General features: G+C 37.7%; 1 protein-coding gene across 1 annotated transcript in view; it reads right to left on the bottom strand.

Annotated features, from left to right (window-relative positions):
- Positions 1-17,658, bottom strand: part of LDB2 (LIM domain binding 2) — a 369,029-nt gene that overhangs the window by 231,535 nt on the left and 119,836 nt on the right. The gene's annotated exons all lie outside the window — the stretch shown is intronic.

The following is a 17,658-nucleotide window of genomic DNA, read 5'->3' as shown; positions in this document are numbered from 1 at the left end:
TCATGGGACATCTACATTTGTAGAGCTGGCCTTTAGAAAAGAGGTACAGACATTAAAATAGAGGTTGTGAGGAAGCTAATCTGAATTGGCCTGTTTCTCAATTACTTAGCCAACATAACCATGTAAATTACAGTTTCTTTAGCAGTTTTACATTTGTATTTGCCAGAGCAAACTGGTATTTATATACTAGACATACTTCATATAAATTTCAAGGACACAAAAGAAACACTCAGAATGCCATCGTTTAAGACTATCATCTAATTTGCTAACGTGTAGATCTCTAGTATTGCCAGTAAGATCCAGGAAAAGGGAAGTGTCACATCTTCCATACATTATATGATATCATGGTAATATGTCTCCTCATTTTTAGGTGTTTTAAAAGCTTAGCATTTCCCGGTTACAGGGAGTTATGTTGCCCTCTGGATAAAAGATGGAGAAATACATGGCAATGCTGACTTTTTGAAGGAAAACTATTACACAATATAATAAATACATGGTATGCTAGTCTCCATTTAGCTCTGCTGTTAGATGTTGTGAACAGGCCTGTTTTATCTTATTCCCACTTTTATAATCCTCAACAACTTAAATGATTGTGGGACAGCCAGCTCAAAGGTGTTATAGTATGTTATTATACAATCATATTTCAGTCATTGACTAATCTCCTTGTTAAACACCATATGTAAATCAAGGTGTGACACCAGCAGGTATGGTCCTGTTCTGGAGGGGGCTGTACTTTAAAAAAGCCCATCAGAATCTGTGAAGGCACATGCTACAGGCATTCTTGAAAATCATAGGCAGCCATGAATGCAAAACACAAGATGAGGTCACAAGTCTCTTTTCCACCTTTTATTGACACTTCCTCAGACTGAGATGGTATTAAATTTAAGATGCCAGGTAAAAGAGCCCAGCAAAAGAATCCATCAAGTTTGTTTGTCCAGTGTTATGCACTTGCATTACTGTCTTTAGATACTGTAAGCTGACCTGAGGGATGGGCATTACTCTAAAGTTGGCTCAGGCTCAACTTGAAATGTAGCAAAAGCCCTCATTTGCAAAGTATGAATAAGAAGCAAAGTGGGTTTCAAGGCTCAAACTCATGCTCGGAACATGTGGAGGAGCCTTTAATTATTCAAGAATCTCTTCAATACACACTTTAGTGCATTTCAGTTTACGGCTAGATTTTTAAGTAGTTTGTTGCATATTTGGCCACTAGAATCATGTTCTGTTTGGGAAATAGAAAACGATAATGCAACAGAACTCAGAACTATGTGTTACAGCATCAGAGAAGCATTTTTGTGCCCCTCCATTTTCAATCTCTATGAGTAATGCAGCAAATAGATTGTATGATGCATTATAAATTACATGATCCATCATAGTAATCATCATCACTAACCAAATTATATAGAACATAACATGAAATACTAGTAAATATTCAGTGAAAGCCAACTTTGAAATTATGAGTCATTTTATTCTAGGAGTTAGTCCTAAAATAAAAGAGAAAAAAGTATCATGTAGTCTACCTATAATCAAAACAAAACACAGCATTTCTGTTATGTAAGGTCTAAAATTGAACAGCCAAAGACCTATTTTATTGCAAGATTTTGAGCAGTGTATATACTTAAGAAACTAAAAACATGTTTGGAATAATTTATAAAGAGGTATAAAAAAGGCAAAATTACTATACTGTTATTTCTTCTCTAGCCTATGGGATGAACTTTGTGGGAATGTTCAGTGAACACCCTTTTTTCCTAAGAATTCTCAATGCGCTCTTCAGACTAAAAAAATGCAGATACATGTCAAAGTAAAAATAATGCCCAATGAGAAGGGATCAGGCATTAGCTTTTCTTCACCAATCTCAATTAATTTTCAATTTGGATTTGCTGTGAGATCTGTGGGAGAGATTAGAGGGATTCTGGCTGCAATGCTTTTCCCTGCAAGACACCTCTCTGTGTGTTATAAAATGACCAAAAGGTGGTGTAGGTTTGGAGTGAACATAGTCTTTTCCACATATTGTCTAAGAATTTTGTAAAGAGAACGTATGTCTCAATTTTTAAAAGCTTTTTCTTTTATAGAAATAGAAAAGTTGGTAAAAACCAAGGCTAGCAAGAGAGTCTAGTACTATTTTCTTAGTCAGTGAGTACTGACTTGAACATTATTAACTTACATCAAAGAAGGCTCATACCCTTAACACAATATGAAGAAAAAAGGTATCTGGCTACGCTGGCCTCATGTTTCATTGTACTATCACATCACAGGCTGCTGCACTGATAGAAAAAATCACATATCCTCTACAAAAGAAAGAAGAGAAATGTATATATAACAGTCTTTGGAAGTTCTGTAAATGCACATTAAGTGCTGACTGCATTTTGCTGGCACAATACATGCCACTCTGACAGCAAAGGCACGAAGTCATGCATCTTTAGCAAAGACAATAGAGAATACAGGATTTAAAGTTGCCATTAGGGAGCACAAGTGAATCAGGAGTAGTGCTTCTGATGGGATTTCTCTTTGAATTTTTGAAGCATGATAATGTAACCAGAGTAACAGCTATTCTCTTCAGCCACATTGAGCACAGGTAGAGTGGTCATTTCTAAAAATATAGAATCATAGAATCATTAATAGCATGCCTAACTCAATTCTTATTTCAAATACTTGTAAAAGGAAGAAAACACCCCAAAAACCTGAACATTAAAATAACTCTTGCCACTTAACAGAATTGCGCCATGGTAAGAATGTTGCTGTCACAATAAAAACTGTTTCATGCTCCCACAGTAGTTCTATAGAGGGGCATTGCTGCACCTGTATAATCCTTTGGGCTGAGAGAAAGACTAACCTTTCTGCTGTCTGCCTGCAGCCAGATGGTGGGCTCAGGGTGGGTTCCAAACAGCCAGCTTCAGACAGACAAAGGCTAAGTCTAGCTTTTTAGAAAAATTCATGAGACCTAAATATGTACATTTTCCCTCTCAAGAAGTGACACAAAACATGGATAGAAGGAGATAATTATTTGCATCCAAAATTTGCCTGTAAGGATAGAAAGTGGAGGGGAGTGGGACATGCACACACCCGTGGTGACAAGGGAGATGAGGCTTGGTTTTTTTCCCCTGAAGTGGGACACAGGTCACACATTAATTAGATAAAGTCTTATGTATTGTGATTGTTTTGGTTATGTATGTAGATATATGTATAGACAGATACATTTATGATCGCCAGGGGTCCCTTCCAACCCTAACAATTCTGTGATTCTGTGATATACTTAATTGAACAGGGGACATTAGAAGCCATATCACTATTTAAGGCCTCTGTGTTCCTGTAAATACAACTAAAAGCATGATCCCAGGGTTATGCAATGTATTTCAAGTACCTTGGGTGCATATGTGCTATTTCAAAAATTCCATGAGTTTTATTGTGGTGTATAACCTTTCACAAACACTGGACAAACCTGTGTATGTAGGTAGAAGCACTTCAGTGGAATTGGCAGATTTCAGCTAATCTAATAGTGTAACTTGATATGTCTTTTCTATTTAATGTGTTATGAAAAAATCTAAACACAGTCAAGATTTTTATTTTATTACTTTCATTTTGCCTTTCTTCCAGTGTTTGCAGTAGCATGAGCACTGAAAGCTGAACAAAACCCATAATGTGATGTTTAAAACTGTTACCATTTTTCAGAACTATTTTTAGTAGGTGGTAGAGATTGAGAGATTGTTTTCTAAATTAAGAGTCCAGGATTTATGGGCAATTTGAGGGGTACCTGGAAAATCAAAAGGAGTGGGAAGGAGAGAAAGAAGCAATGGTGTTGTATTCCAAGGAAGAAATAAAAAGCTTTTGTTGTCAAATTCTTATTACCAGGATTTAGTACTTTTGATTATTTATTTGAGCAAATACCTTAACTCATTCATCTCAGTCTTGAAATACAGCTGGAAAAAGCCTAGGTCAGGCTATCAGCTTGACCACGAGTCCCTGATGAGGTAGCAAGTGAAATAAATGTGACATCCCTTGAGTGCTGCACTCAGATACTTGAAATTTTGCCACTAGGATGGAGTGGCGTGGCATACTAGTTAAAACACAGGTCTTACAACCTCAAGTACAAAGGTGAAATAAATATGTTACAAAATCCAAGGGAATATGGGCACAAGGTCCAGGCTGCCTGTACCTCCCATCTGCCTGTACCATCTCCAACTGCTCATCCAAATTGAAAGGAGACTGTGTGTCTTGGTTTGAGACAAATTATGAGGAAACATCTGAAATTAATGGGTCCTCTAATAGAAGACAGGTTTCAGCAGCCCCTCCCCCACCAGGTTTGGAAATGGCAGCTGACTTCAGGGCTGGGCCTTTTTCTCCCAAAAGTAACCTAGAGCTGCTCTAATATTTTACAGAGGTTTCTGTGGAACAGTCAGTGCTGTCTTGCTATGTATGGAGAAGCAAAGTCATACAGGAAGCACCATCACTAATACTGTGTGTCCCCATGGGAAAAGCTTGTGCTTTGCTTGGTAGGGTTTCAGAGTTGTGGTCACTGTTGCTTTTGACATATGTATATTGTTAAATATTTACATTAGGGAGGATAGGGTCAAAGAAGAGTGCCGCACAACTGGAGCAGAAGGCAGTGAGGTCTGTGGGGACTTTTTAAATTTCTGGAGTTCATTCCAACATAAGATCAGCCCTGGAGAAAGTTATCCTTTCCACAGGGATGAGATTCCCTTTTAATATAGAGCGCTTCACTTTTCATAGAAGTGTAGTGAGCAACAAATCCCTTCCACATCTCTTTATATATCTTGGGCAAGGCAATGAAGTATACCTTTGTTGGCGTATAAGGCAATGAGGTACCCAGCTGAATCTAAGCAACAGCTCCCTGATTCTGATTTAAAATCTAAGGGGAAGCCAGTGAAAGCATCTGAGGACATATCTTACATTCTCACAATAGGTTGCCTTGTTGAAAACAAAATTCTTTAAAAAGCCTCTCTTCTCCAAGGCTCATATGTGTTGAAGACAACATAATGGGTTTCCTACATGTTCAGAGTTCATACAAGAGTAACCAATGTACAAGTATCTGAGGGTAGATCCTCAGCAGGAGATGACAGTGAGAATTCCATGCATAAACTGCGTTCTGGGAGGTCAGCATCTGCCAGGGATTCAATTGTAATGTCCACCTGCAGCCCCAGTTCCCCAGGTCCATGATGTACATACTGATGTACCCAGGAAGTTAGAGAGGACATGGGTGTAGGTGATGGATGGGCAGCTGGCACGACAGAAGGACGACACCCTGCCTAGTCCACCCTGTGGATCTGGGCTGTTTTCTGCCCTCCTGGGAGGCAGGTGAGGCAGAGCACCTTGGGACAATATTGCATCATAAAAGCAAACCTGCATTTACATTTCTTTCAAAAATGCATGCGTGGCATTCTCTTTCAAAATTACACGTCTAGTAGTGTGGAATAGATGCCCTCAGGATGCTATTATTGGCCAAAGATACTGATAATCACTCACCCAGCAGGTCCCCACTCTTGCTACAAATGAATCACTTCCAACATTCTGCTTTTGTCCTTCTTTCCCATGTAATTATTCCTGAAAATAATCTCTCATCAAATAAGTAAAACCTGAGCACAGCCACTCAAATTCCATGAAAATGAATATAGCATTTCCTGAAATAAACTAACTATTTCCTTATTTTTCCATGCTTCAATTTTCAACTTTCCTTCAAATTCACATTCCATGCCTGGTGCATTTTAAATGAAAGACTTTATATTTAATAGATTAGAATTCTTATTGTTTGTTCAAAAGTTGTCAAAAAAATTACTTAGCTGTTTCTTGAGGAAGAAAAACTAAACTTTATTTCTTTTAAGACAGAAAAACTCCAGGCATTTTAAACCATACTTCTTATTTCACACTCATGCCACACAGTGTACACCTCTTTTTGTAGTGTTTTAAGTGTAAACATCTAATTTTAACCAAGTTTAAATAATTTATTTTACTTCACATCCATATATTTGAGAATTTAAATATAAAATATTGAATTTTCATTTACTTAGTGTCCAGAGGGAATAAACAGTGTATGAACTGTCTATAGTCGCATCCTAGTAAAAAGATCATCAAAACCCCCTAATATTTTCAGATTTTTAAGAGAACATTTCTTGGGAAGAGTTGAAGCTGATAATTTACACAGGATCCTGGAAACTGGCCCAGAGAACAGAGTTCATCTGTAACATATAAAATAATGCTAAAAACCAGTTACATGTGACCTATTTATTACATATCCCTATATTTGGGCAAATAAACTCAGCTACTTTTGACTTGTGAAGTACAGAGTATAATTTGTATTAAACATAGCTTCATGCCTAGTTGGTGCAGAGCAAATGCCTTGCAGTGGTGCAATTTGACAGTGTTACAGCATGAACAACCCGGACAAACAAGCTCTGAGCAGTTGCCCTCTTTTCCTGACAGTTTTAGAAAAGCATTTTATGGCAGTAGCAACAACTGCCTATTTCTTTTAGCTGATCGAAATAATGTATTATTGGCTAATTAGGGAAGAGATACTTACCATCTTGAGATATGGTTTACTAAACAGTTTCATTTACTGTTCAGTATAGTTAAAATTTTAGTACTCCTGATACAGTACCAAATAGGCTTAAACAACTGTGACAGCTGTGAAAGAGGCAGACATTTTTGTTTGACTATTTTGCAAGCTTCAATTAAATATCTGCAGTTAAGGTACTCTCATAAAAAGTCATAAATTTATTCTACAGTAGAAAATAGAGCCAAAATAATGTTATTTTTTTAGAAGTTGCAGGAATGTTTAGACTAATTAAAAACAATCTCAAATATCTACTCTTTTATAGGTGCAGGGATTGTGGTAGGTGGAGTGGAGACTGGGAGACAGGAAATAGCCTCTTGCATGCACACATACACACACCACAAACCTGCTACTACAAATCCTAGCTACAGAGCAACATACATTTTAACATCAGTGCCACAGGTATATCTCAAAGCCCTTACTGAAACCTTATGAGCAGTCCACTGTGGTGGAACGAACAGGAAGATGGGTGCCAATTCATGTGGGGAAGTGGATTAAGCGGGAACAGTTACAGGAATTCTTGCTCTGTACTCTGTGTCCCATATCTCTCAGTAGCTGGTGTCCCCAGAGCCAGGGCACACAGAAGTTCCATAATCCACCACCAATTTATTAATCTGAACCATAACAGGAGAGTTTTTTAAATGAGATCTTTCCCAGCAACTAGATAAAAGCAGACAACATGAAGGCTAATACTGGAATTAAAATAGGTTTAAACCTATGAAAGATAGCTGTCTTTGCTTGTGCCAGAAGGATTTTTCTTTTCTTGGTGCTTTACCATCTAAAGAGAACTGTAAAATCTCTGTGCTTACATAGCCAGTGAAATTTTTTGGGAACATCTAGATTAAGAAGCTTGGATATCAGATAAGTTATCCTTAGGCCCAAGGACAAAGCTGGTAGTCCAGGTTTGTGTTTGACAAACCCAGAGAGCAGGAACTGTTACAAGGTGCAAACTGCTTACTTTTCTTCCTGTCCCTAAACTGGTAAAGTTTACTTACTTTATATAACTCATGTGAAATTTAATTGCCGAGCACACTTTTTAAATTCTAGCTCCATGTCTTTGCTAACACTTGTCTTTGCTGAAGTTCCTGCTGGCCAGGTAAAATGGTGAAAAAAGGTGTTCTCAGTGAATAATAAACTTGCTGCAGAATGCACTGCAGTAGGGAAACAAATAGCTCACAAAGATCAGAAAGAAATGTTTGTGTCTAAAACTGTTGATTATTCATTTTCAAAATAGCTCTTTTGCTTTTACATGTCTTTTAAAAGGAGTTAAACAATTCAAAATTAAATGAAATGTTTTCTCTTAGGTTCATCTGTCAATTTTAATTATTTGTTTCCCCAAAAGCAGACAATTTTTTTGAATTCTAGAACAGACCTCAGTTGCTTTCCTAACCCAGTTAAATTCTTACAGTCATTTCCATTGAGAAGAAATGCAGCAGCCCAACTAAAATTGCAAAGAAAATCTATAACTAGACTGCAAAAGGGCATGTAGACAAATAACTATATGTTTTCCTGATGCTCTTGCATTGCCACTGGAGGTATCAAGCACAAGACAAGAAATCAAGGAGGGAGCATGGATCACAGTACCTTGCTGAGGAAAGATGTCCCTCATTCATATCTGGCATAAAAGACCAACCAAAACTGAACATTCAAAGACATGAATTGGAAGATTTTTAGGAAGACTGCAAAATGCAAAATATATTCTGTCAAAAAAGAAGTGACACTCTTCCACTAGCAAATTCCCAACATGTCATTCTTAATTTGCTGTCTAGTTTTATACAGAATGTACATCGTGCCTCTTTCACTGATACTTGTAGAACCTGGGACAAAAGTATTATTAAATGCCGAAGGTCTGAACTTGAAATTCAGTTTCTATTGCTGCAGTTTACCTGCCCAGTTGTGCTTGGGGAACTTTATGATTAAAATATTATCTTCAAGCCATAACAGCCCAAGATTGCTGTAAGGTTTCCAAAATCCTAGAATTTGTCAAAACTCTACCATGCATCTTTCTAGGATTCTCTTTGGCAAGCATCAACACAAACTTAACTTAATTTCAAATTTGTACACACTTCTGTAGAACAAAATCAAACCTGTGGTGACCGAAGGGTTGTGAGTAACCTGAGAGAGTGATCTCTAAATACATGATAGAATTGAAAATGAAAGTAATAAAACTGTATAATGAAAGGATGTTGTTAAATGTCCATTAGATTTAGGAGCGTTTATTTTCATTATGTCTCTGATACTGGTTTAAAATGGGCCAAATCGAAATGTAGAGGCATATGCCTTCAAGAGAATTCTCTGTCTTCAGAGAATTTGCTAATGAGAAAGCTTTAAGAGCCATTGAGTTAGTCCTTGGATTTGGAATTGATGTATCTGCTCTTTGCATCTTTAAGATGCTGCACAAACTACCTTAATTACTAAATAAAATAGTTCCGATCTCAGAGGAGAAGTATTATGTATTTGGCAAGAAGAAAAGGAATCTTATGAAGCAATCTAAATGCCTTCAGGTATTGCAAGTACAATCACCAGTGAGGTATGTGCCTGCAATTCAGAGCATATTTGGGCCCATTTGATGCAGTTAAGTATTAATTATTTCATTTTTCTCCCTAATAGATCAGTATAGAAAAAAAAAAAAAGGGGGGGGCTGCACAATGATGTAGAATGTTACAGAACTTGCCCATCTGCCCCAAAATGAATGCGACTATAGTTAGTCAAGCATAGTCTATTCTGCTTCCCCCTAAATAACATGATACTAGAAAGTGATCATGGCCAGAATATTTCTCAACAAACTTCCACAAAATACTGCAAAATACAGTGTCATGGACCTGAACACTTCACATACGCTGTTAAAACAATCATTGGGGTAAAAAGCCCATAACTACTTCCTGAAAGAGTCCTATAAAGAAGGATGGCAGTGAGCCATGATGGTTTCTTTGGTAGCAAATACTTTCAGGCCTCCCCTGTGAAGACTGATGCCTTAAAATAAGCAGACTGCCAAGTCCTCCTGCTCAGGAGTTCTGTAGATCAGCAAACAATTGTCCATGAGAAATGCTGTGGCATCAGTGGTGAAGGCAGCAAATGTACCTAACAGTAGCAGATTTCACTTCAGCCAAGCAGCAGTATGATGTGTGTTTAGGGGAAAACAATCAGAAATTCAAGCTTTGCCACCTCTTACTGGGGGTTATTTATCCCAATGTGAAGAATTTAAAAGGTCACAAAGCCACAAGGCTTCCTCTCCACCTGCCTTTTGAAACAGGCATTTGTCTTCCTTTGAATGGAAGACAAATGCCTGTTTAATCATTAAATAAGCTTCAGCAAAGCAAATGAACTTAGTTATTTCAAAAGCAGGAGAAGTCTAAATTGTCTCCTAAACTCCTTATATTCAAGCTGCCAGGACAGTTGCATGCTGTTCTTTCTTCCAACAGAGCCCTTTTTAATTCCTTATTGCTGTCAGTTTCCTTTTATTTCAGGAGTGAAGCTGTGACAGGTAGTGGGAGCCCTGCGACAGGAGGTGGTGCAGATTGCTGCAGACACGCCAAACTACCTGAGGCCACTGGAGCTGCCTCACGGTCACCTGGCCACTGCAGGCACTGAGACATCCACGTGCCTTCCCTCTGGATGCTGAGCAGCAACATTTTAAAGCAGCCAAATCCCTCTTTCCCCCTCAATCTCACTTTCACCCTTTACCCAGAATTGGTAAGGAATGTGCAGTACCTGTTTTTAAAATGCAAATTTACCTAGGTATTCTTTTAGCCAGGGGGGTTTCTTAAAAAGATTTTTTAAAAAGTCATAAATTACTAAAGAGACCATTTAATGTCTAAAGTAAATCTTTCCTCTGCTCTTATTATACCAGTTTGTTTGTTGGCCTGAAAAGTTGCCAAGCTGTGTGACTAAAGAAGATGAAGCACAGCCTGGTCTTCAGGGACAGACAGCACATGGCAGCATGATGCTGTCAAGTAGAGGAAGCATGCAAGGGCAGGATTTTCTTTTTTTTAGGCTGGTATCTGGAACCCCATTTATCCTCAGGTAGGCTGGTTTGTTTGCTTGTTTATTTATTGAATGTATCTTAGTCTAGTGAAAAACCACCATGATGCTCCCAAAGCTGCCCCTCTGGGTTCTGCAGGAATCCATCCTGGCAGACAGATCTGCAGACTTGGAGGAAGTTCAAGTATTTTCCAGTGTATCAACAAATATGACAAGAAATCCCACTATATTCTGAGTGATGCCATAATAATAAGTGAGGAAGAAAGTAGTAACATTAGATAATCCCCATAGAAGACTAACTCTTTGATCTCCAGCATTTACATGCATGCCTTTACACTTTGTACATTGTAAGCATTTGATTTCTTACCAATAAAATACAGCTACAAACTCCTCTTGAATGTTCCAGAAATAAAATTCTCCTTGATCCTGTTATATGCCTTCTAAGCAGTGAGGGAGAAAAGTGAGGCCTCAGATGACCATGATGAGTAAATGAACAAGTTATCATACAAATGCCAAGAACTAATAATGTCTATTTAGTTTAGCTGCTTCTAAATATTAAGTCAATTACGGTTCTGCTTTTTCTACAAGAGTCAGTGCATTATCATGATTTTAATTCTTTGTCTCCAAACACAGAGGCAAGCCTGACACCAGGGCTTGTGTAGATAGGGAGTGTTAATAAAAACATTTTCATAGCCCCATTTCTGTCTCTGATGGTAACTAAGCCTAATTTTGTAAACAAATTTTGCATCAATTCATGTGAATAAAATCCATCCTCCCTTGTGTCCTTGACCTCCCTAGGCCTAGAACCTTTTGATTTTTTCTGTCCTGGAAACATTCACATACTTGAGCAAATGTGAAATAATGAGCTATGACCTCTCGCGATACTGCTTGTCTGGTTACATCAGTGAATTTTCAGCAAGGGAGCTATTTCAATGGGTGTCAGTGGAAAGGAAATGACTCACTAGGCTGGCTTATAGCTGCTTGTAACTACAGAGACTGTTAACTAAATCCTAAATAAATAGCAGTAAATAATGGAAAATAAATCATGTTTCATTGCTAGCACTAAAATCCAGTACATGCATTATTAAAATTAAATGAATGCAAATAGTCAAAAATCTCTGAGCAACTATTTTTTTTTAAATGAAAGAATGGAAATTTTTTGATGACTATCAAGAAGAGAGAGGAAGAAACAAAGAGAGAGGAAAATCTAAAAGGAAGACATTTTCCAGGCTGTAGTGCCAGAGTCATTCTTTCACAGGCTCTACATCACAGAAAGCTCAGATTCAGAGTTGAAAATGTATGTCTCCAAAATACACCCATCATGTTTCAAGATTTCAAGCAGGGTTTATTCATGGCTGGGAGCCACAGTGGTAAAAGGAAGCAGTTAAAACCAGGGACATTATAATGCATATTATGCATTGTCTCAGCTTGACTGTGAACAACTAACTTGAAAATGAACATCAGCTAATTAGTTGCATACCACAGAGGAAGCTTGAGCCTATTTCATTTACTGCACAAACAATTTCAGACTTTGTTCTTCAGCTCAGAAGAGGCATAGCCCTCCACTGCTTTCTTGGACGTGGATTTTACATGTGACATGGCGATGCAATCTGGAAGAAAACAGAAACCCTGGAAAGCCACAGACATAAAAATAGAGATAGGAGAATTTTAGCTTCCTTTCTACTTAAGCAAGTGTTTGAGAAGCTGAAATCTGGATCTTGCTAAAGAAGTTTGCATCCACACCACAAATGGCACTGCAATGTAGATATACCCTAGGCAGCTGAAAAAAAAAAAAAGCAGCTCCCTCTAGTACCACATACTATTTAATTATAACATCACGCAGCTTAGCTGCTCATCCATATGGATACTCCACACTGAGTTCTGTGCTGCTGTGGGTACTCATCTCTCTGAGCAACCTCACCTAAAGCCCATCTAGTGCCTTTATATTGCAGTGAAGTCGCGATAGATGTATCTTAAGCTTGTGCTTTTCTATGCTATACTCCTGTCAACCCCATGCAAATGATACCACCATTTTTGAAATACAGGTACTCCAGTTTCCCCTCTGACAGACTACAAAAAGTCCAAATTTGAAGTCTAAGATGGTAAGGGCAACAGCATTTTTCTGCTAGCTCTGTGCAATAGCTTGCCTGAGAGGCAGCTGGCTACTGGGAAGCTCTGTGAGCACTACAATATAAATATAATGAAATGACAAGGTTCTGCCATTTCTCATCCTTGTCACTAATTGCATACTTTCACAGCTCTCTCTGAGCCCTAAAACTCTCTAAACACCAGAAATGTGAAAGTTTTAGAAGATGACTAACAGCCTGAGAAAAGTTGGAGTTACAGATTGGGAAGGCATAAAATGGAAATAACGTGTGACTGCAAAAGAGGTCTTTTTAAGTTATTCTTACCACTCCCATACAACGTCAGCAAAGTGTGCAGTGAAGTTAAGATCAGTGGACACAAGCTAACTTGTTATTAGCAAGGCTGAGCCAAAAGCCCCCACATTCTTTGGTCACCTGTGGTGAACACCTAGACCACGCATCTCACTCCTAATGAAGAAGTAAAAGTGCAAGGTGTGTTGCAAAACTTTTCTACTAAAGCAGGTCTCTTCTTCTCACGTGCACATACAGAGCTTTTGAATAAATGGTGCTTACCATCACAGTAATTGTATCAAAAGACCCAGAATTTGATTCCATTCGTGATTCCAGAAGTTTAGGAAGTGATAAAACTAACAAGAGCAGTTCAACAAGGCCAGTGTGTGACTGTATGTCATATTGGCACTTCAAGCACATGGCAGCATCAGCTTCATAGAGGATCTTTTGACTTCGCACTCGAAATTTCTCTTTGTTTTTTCCATTTCATGGACTAACAATGCAAGAATTAAAGTTAGGAAAAAAACCTAATTATTGCTGAAATTTGACTACATGGACCAAATACAAGCACAATATTTATGTCACTGATCATCATCTATGAAAATGTTGAACTAAGTCATAGATGTTACTGATGGGAAAAATGCTTGTATTTAATGAATTTCAAAATTCTCTTCCTACTCCTAAAACTATGACACAGTTCCACATCAGAGCTATGTCACTATTTTTTTTCCTCAGGAATAACAATACATTGTAGTTGTCAGTCTGAATTTTTTTGTAGTTCTCTAAAATAAAATCTTTCAAAGATAGAAACTGACCTTTGATTTCTTTCCCTTTGCTAATACTCTCAGTTTTGTTGGCATGAGAACATAAACACTAAATCCCCTAGAGTGAAACTTCCTTCTACCTTTTTTTATATGTAGATTGAACATTTCTTATTCTATCATTTGATTTGTGAAACAGTTTGTTAAGTTTTCCTCCAAAGGAATGTTTTTATTGATTGCTTGCATGGCCATGAAACATATTTTCTATATTACAGAAATGTTTGCATTTTGTCTTTGTAAGTTCAGAGGTAGAACTCTAGTAACAGAATTTCATTTTTATTTTCATCTAATGTCTATATTAAGGCTCTCCTAACCTTTAAGGCAAGCAGTTTCAAATCAATTAGGTTATTTTTCAAGAAGGATGCTATGGAAGAATTGAGATTCCAAGTTAAATTCTATTTACTCTTTCACAATCATTGACACATTTACAAGTGATCAGCTAGGAAAGGTCTGGACAGAGTGAACTGAGTATTGTAATTGAGAGTCTGAATCAGAAAAAAATAAATTAGAGACACTGTATAAGAATAATGATAACATCTAATGATGATTTAGCTTTGTAGTAGTGTTGTAGCATACATGAGAAATAACCCATAAATATCTAATAGAGTTCAAAAGAAGTGATAGAAATAGAACACCAACAATATTATCTGTTGCATACTAATGGAATGAGAGAACTGGAAAGTAAAATATTGAGTATTTTTCTGTATTGTTTATGTTGGATAGGAAGTTAGGCAAGGTCTCAAGAAGAATTTTTCCCATATAAAAAAGTCTGAAGGATTTCAGAGTTTTATGCTTGTCTGTGACTTTCTAATCACTAAAGATTAACAGCACTGATATTCATTAAAGAAAACTCAAATAGGTTTCCTGGGAGTAAGGAATGAAAGACTGGACTCATGAGCTATCTGTTTGAAAAAGCCCTGACAGAAAAACAGTTTCATGTTGATAAGCTGTGATCTTTGCATCCTCTAATTATGTCCAGCAGAACATACCTTATTTGAGAGTTGCACAGGCATAAATATCATCAGAACTTGGCTTAATACTGTCACTAAACCTTCTGTAAGGAGAAGACAAACAAAAAGTGAAAAAGCAACACTTTTGCAATATTTCTTTGTCAGTTATACAGCACCTTAGATTAAATCAGTTCTTTTCAGAGTGAGAGACAAAGCTAAGGGCTCAGTGGGTGAGATCCAAAATTACAATGGTCACACCTCTGCAACTGGAGAATAAGTAAGGCGAACCAGAGCAGTGACAAAGATTCCTCAGCTGCTCCCCAAGATGTAAACCAGAAGACAAACCACCTGTTGAATACCTGTTAAGAACTACAAAGGCATTGCCAGGGTGCCAGAGATGCAGCTAGAAAAGCAAATGCTCAGCTTGAAGTTGTCCAGAGATGTCAAAAACCACAAGATAATCTTTGGGTCCATAAACAACAATCAGAAAGAGAAGGAAAATATGCTGTTGAACAAGAGAGAATTAATTTCACATGCCACGCTGAAATGGCAGAAGTTCTTAACACTTTCTTCACCTCTGTCTTTGCCAGCACTGTTGAGCCTCAGGCCTTGGGAACATAAATCCAGGTTGATGCAAACACAGCCACAATCAAGGAAGGAAGGCTTGGTGTGTGAACTATTACAGGGGCTTGACCCCTAGAAGTCAATGTTCCCTGACAATGTTCACCTGAGGGTGTTACAGAGCTGATGTTGTCCTGAGGCCCTTCTCAGGACAGTGGCATCCTCTTGACAAGTGTTACAAGACAAATATGCATAATTCTATATATTCTGCTTGTGAATGGAAGGGAAGATTAATCCAGACCTGGGTGTTAGAAAACAGTTTCAGGTAATCTTAGATGAGCATGGTCCTACTTACAGAAGTCTGTGGTATCCTCATGGAACAGAGAGATTTTCAGAATTGTGTACTTCAGGCTTAGACTTTGATGGCACAACACTTATAAAAATAAAAATCCATAGCACATACATCTGATCCACATAAAGTCAGAAAAAGAAAAACAATCCCAAAACCCAGAAGAAAGCAGACTAGAGCAAGGATTTTAAATATATTTTTTTCACCAAGGAAACTCAGAAAATCACTGGAGACATGACGCACTTTTTAGCCCCCTCCAAGTACCAGTTGCCTTTATAAAAATTTCCAAAAAATAAAAACTTGGCTTTTGGTAAGAATGAGGGCTCCCCAGTGAGAGTTTTAAAGACATGAAGACATTAGAAACATTTGCAGCCACTTCATTGATTTTTAAAAGAAACCTAAACAATGCAATTCTGTCAGCTAATTAAAATGGTTCTCTCCAGTTGCACTGAATTTCTTTTGGAGGATCGTTACTTTTCTTGCAGCAAATTTTGGTACTTTGTTTTAAGGTTTCAGACTAATGGAAGGAAAGTTGAGGGGAGACAATAAAGCCATGCAGCAACACCAGGTACACAGGAGCACAGACCTTTTGGTACATCCAGTTAAAGCAAATACCATCGATTGAGCCAGGACTTGGATGTTTTCTGATGAAAAAATCTTATAGACAGTATTTCCAGAAAGAATAATATCATAAACTATACAAATAAAGGAGGTGGTATTTATCTTTCTTCTTATGTCACATATTAAAAGAAATAGTTATGAAGGACAAAGTTTACTGTTCCTCTTACCACTCAACAGGGGACAGCTTCTGACCCTGTCATCACGCAGTACTTGTTAGTGTTATTTCTTACTGGTATTCCCTAGGCACAAATGTGATTAAAAAGACTTCTCAAAGGTCACTGGGCAGAACGTCTATTATCTGTCCTAAGACATGAGTTACAGAAAAATAAAGGAGTGAAAAAGATGACTGACCCACTGACTAAGCTGAAGTACAGGACTTGGCAGACGTGACCTCCAGACCCTTCTCTGCTCTGGCAAGACAGGCAGATGGACATAAATGTCTTCAGTAAGTCTTCAACATGCATAAGCATTTCAGCTTTTTTTTTAATCCCATTTGATATTCCTCTGCTTTCTCAAGTGTCTAGACATCTTTGAAAACCTGTTACCTAGTCTCTGAAGGGATAGTGTTACTACCTTATTTAGGTGCTGAGACTCCTGAACAGTTTTTTCAGAGATTAGGGTAGAAGCCAGGAAGGCTTAAGTTAACAGCCTGACCTTTTTTACAGCCCATACTGGAATCGAAGGCAACAAAGTGAAGCCTAACTTAGACAATTAAAGCTGGATGGTATGAATTACATTCAGTTTTCAAAATGTAGCTAATGTACTCACTTATTCAGAGAGGCCTGGGGCAGATTCACACATTAAAGGATATGAAACTCGTATATTATGGTAATGGAAACCATGAAAATAGATGAAGATAAATAACCACATTTGAAGAGTGCACCCCATGAATCTGAACATAAAGTCAATTATTATATTACAATATTTAAAAAACATATTAAAATGTTAACCTTATAAATAGCATCAAAAATTCTGGTATTTTAGGTTATTGAGATGAGAACCATAGATTGGAACTGAATTAATTAATGCAATAACAATCAGAAGAATCAAATTTCTGTTATTCCTAAGCACTGGGGCCAAACAAATAAACTCATTCATAGTTACACCATTCCACAGTGCTCCCTCATTTCGTGCAGAGCTATTCATGAGTCTCTACCTTGCATTCCTGGAGCAAGCTCTGCTAAGGTATGAGTAGAGGCAAGGAGTCTGCCCACATCTCTGCCAGGGCTCATCCACAAACGAGGTAATCTTCCTACAGGTAATGGACAGTTGACTATAATTGCTCAGGTTTTTTAAGTATATAAACCAGAGACAGCTAAAATGAGACAAAGGGAATGTCTCAGATGAAATCAGATGTGACCTTTTCAAAATGGGGAGCATTTCAGTGATTTTAATTAGAAGCCTAGGAACAAGAGTTAAATAAACTTGAAGATACCTG

Source organism: Corvus cornix, chromosome 4 (assembly GCF_000738735.6).
Source record: "Corvus cornix cornix isolate S_Up_H32 chromosome 4, ASM73873v5, whole genome shotgun sequence".
Lineage (NCBI taxonomy): Eukaryota > Metazoa > Chordata > Aves > Passeriformes > Corvidae > Corvus > Corvus cornix.
This window is presented reverse-complemented; position numbering and strand designations above follow the sequence as displayed.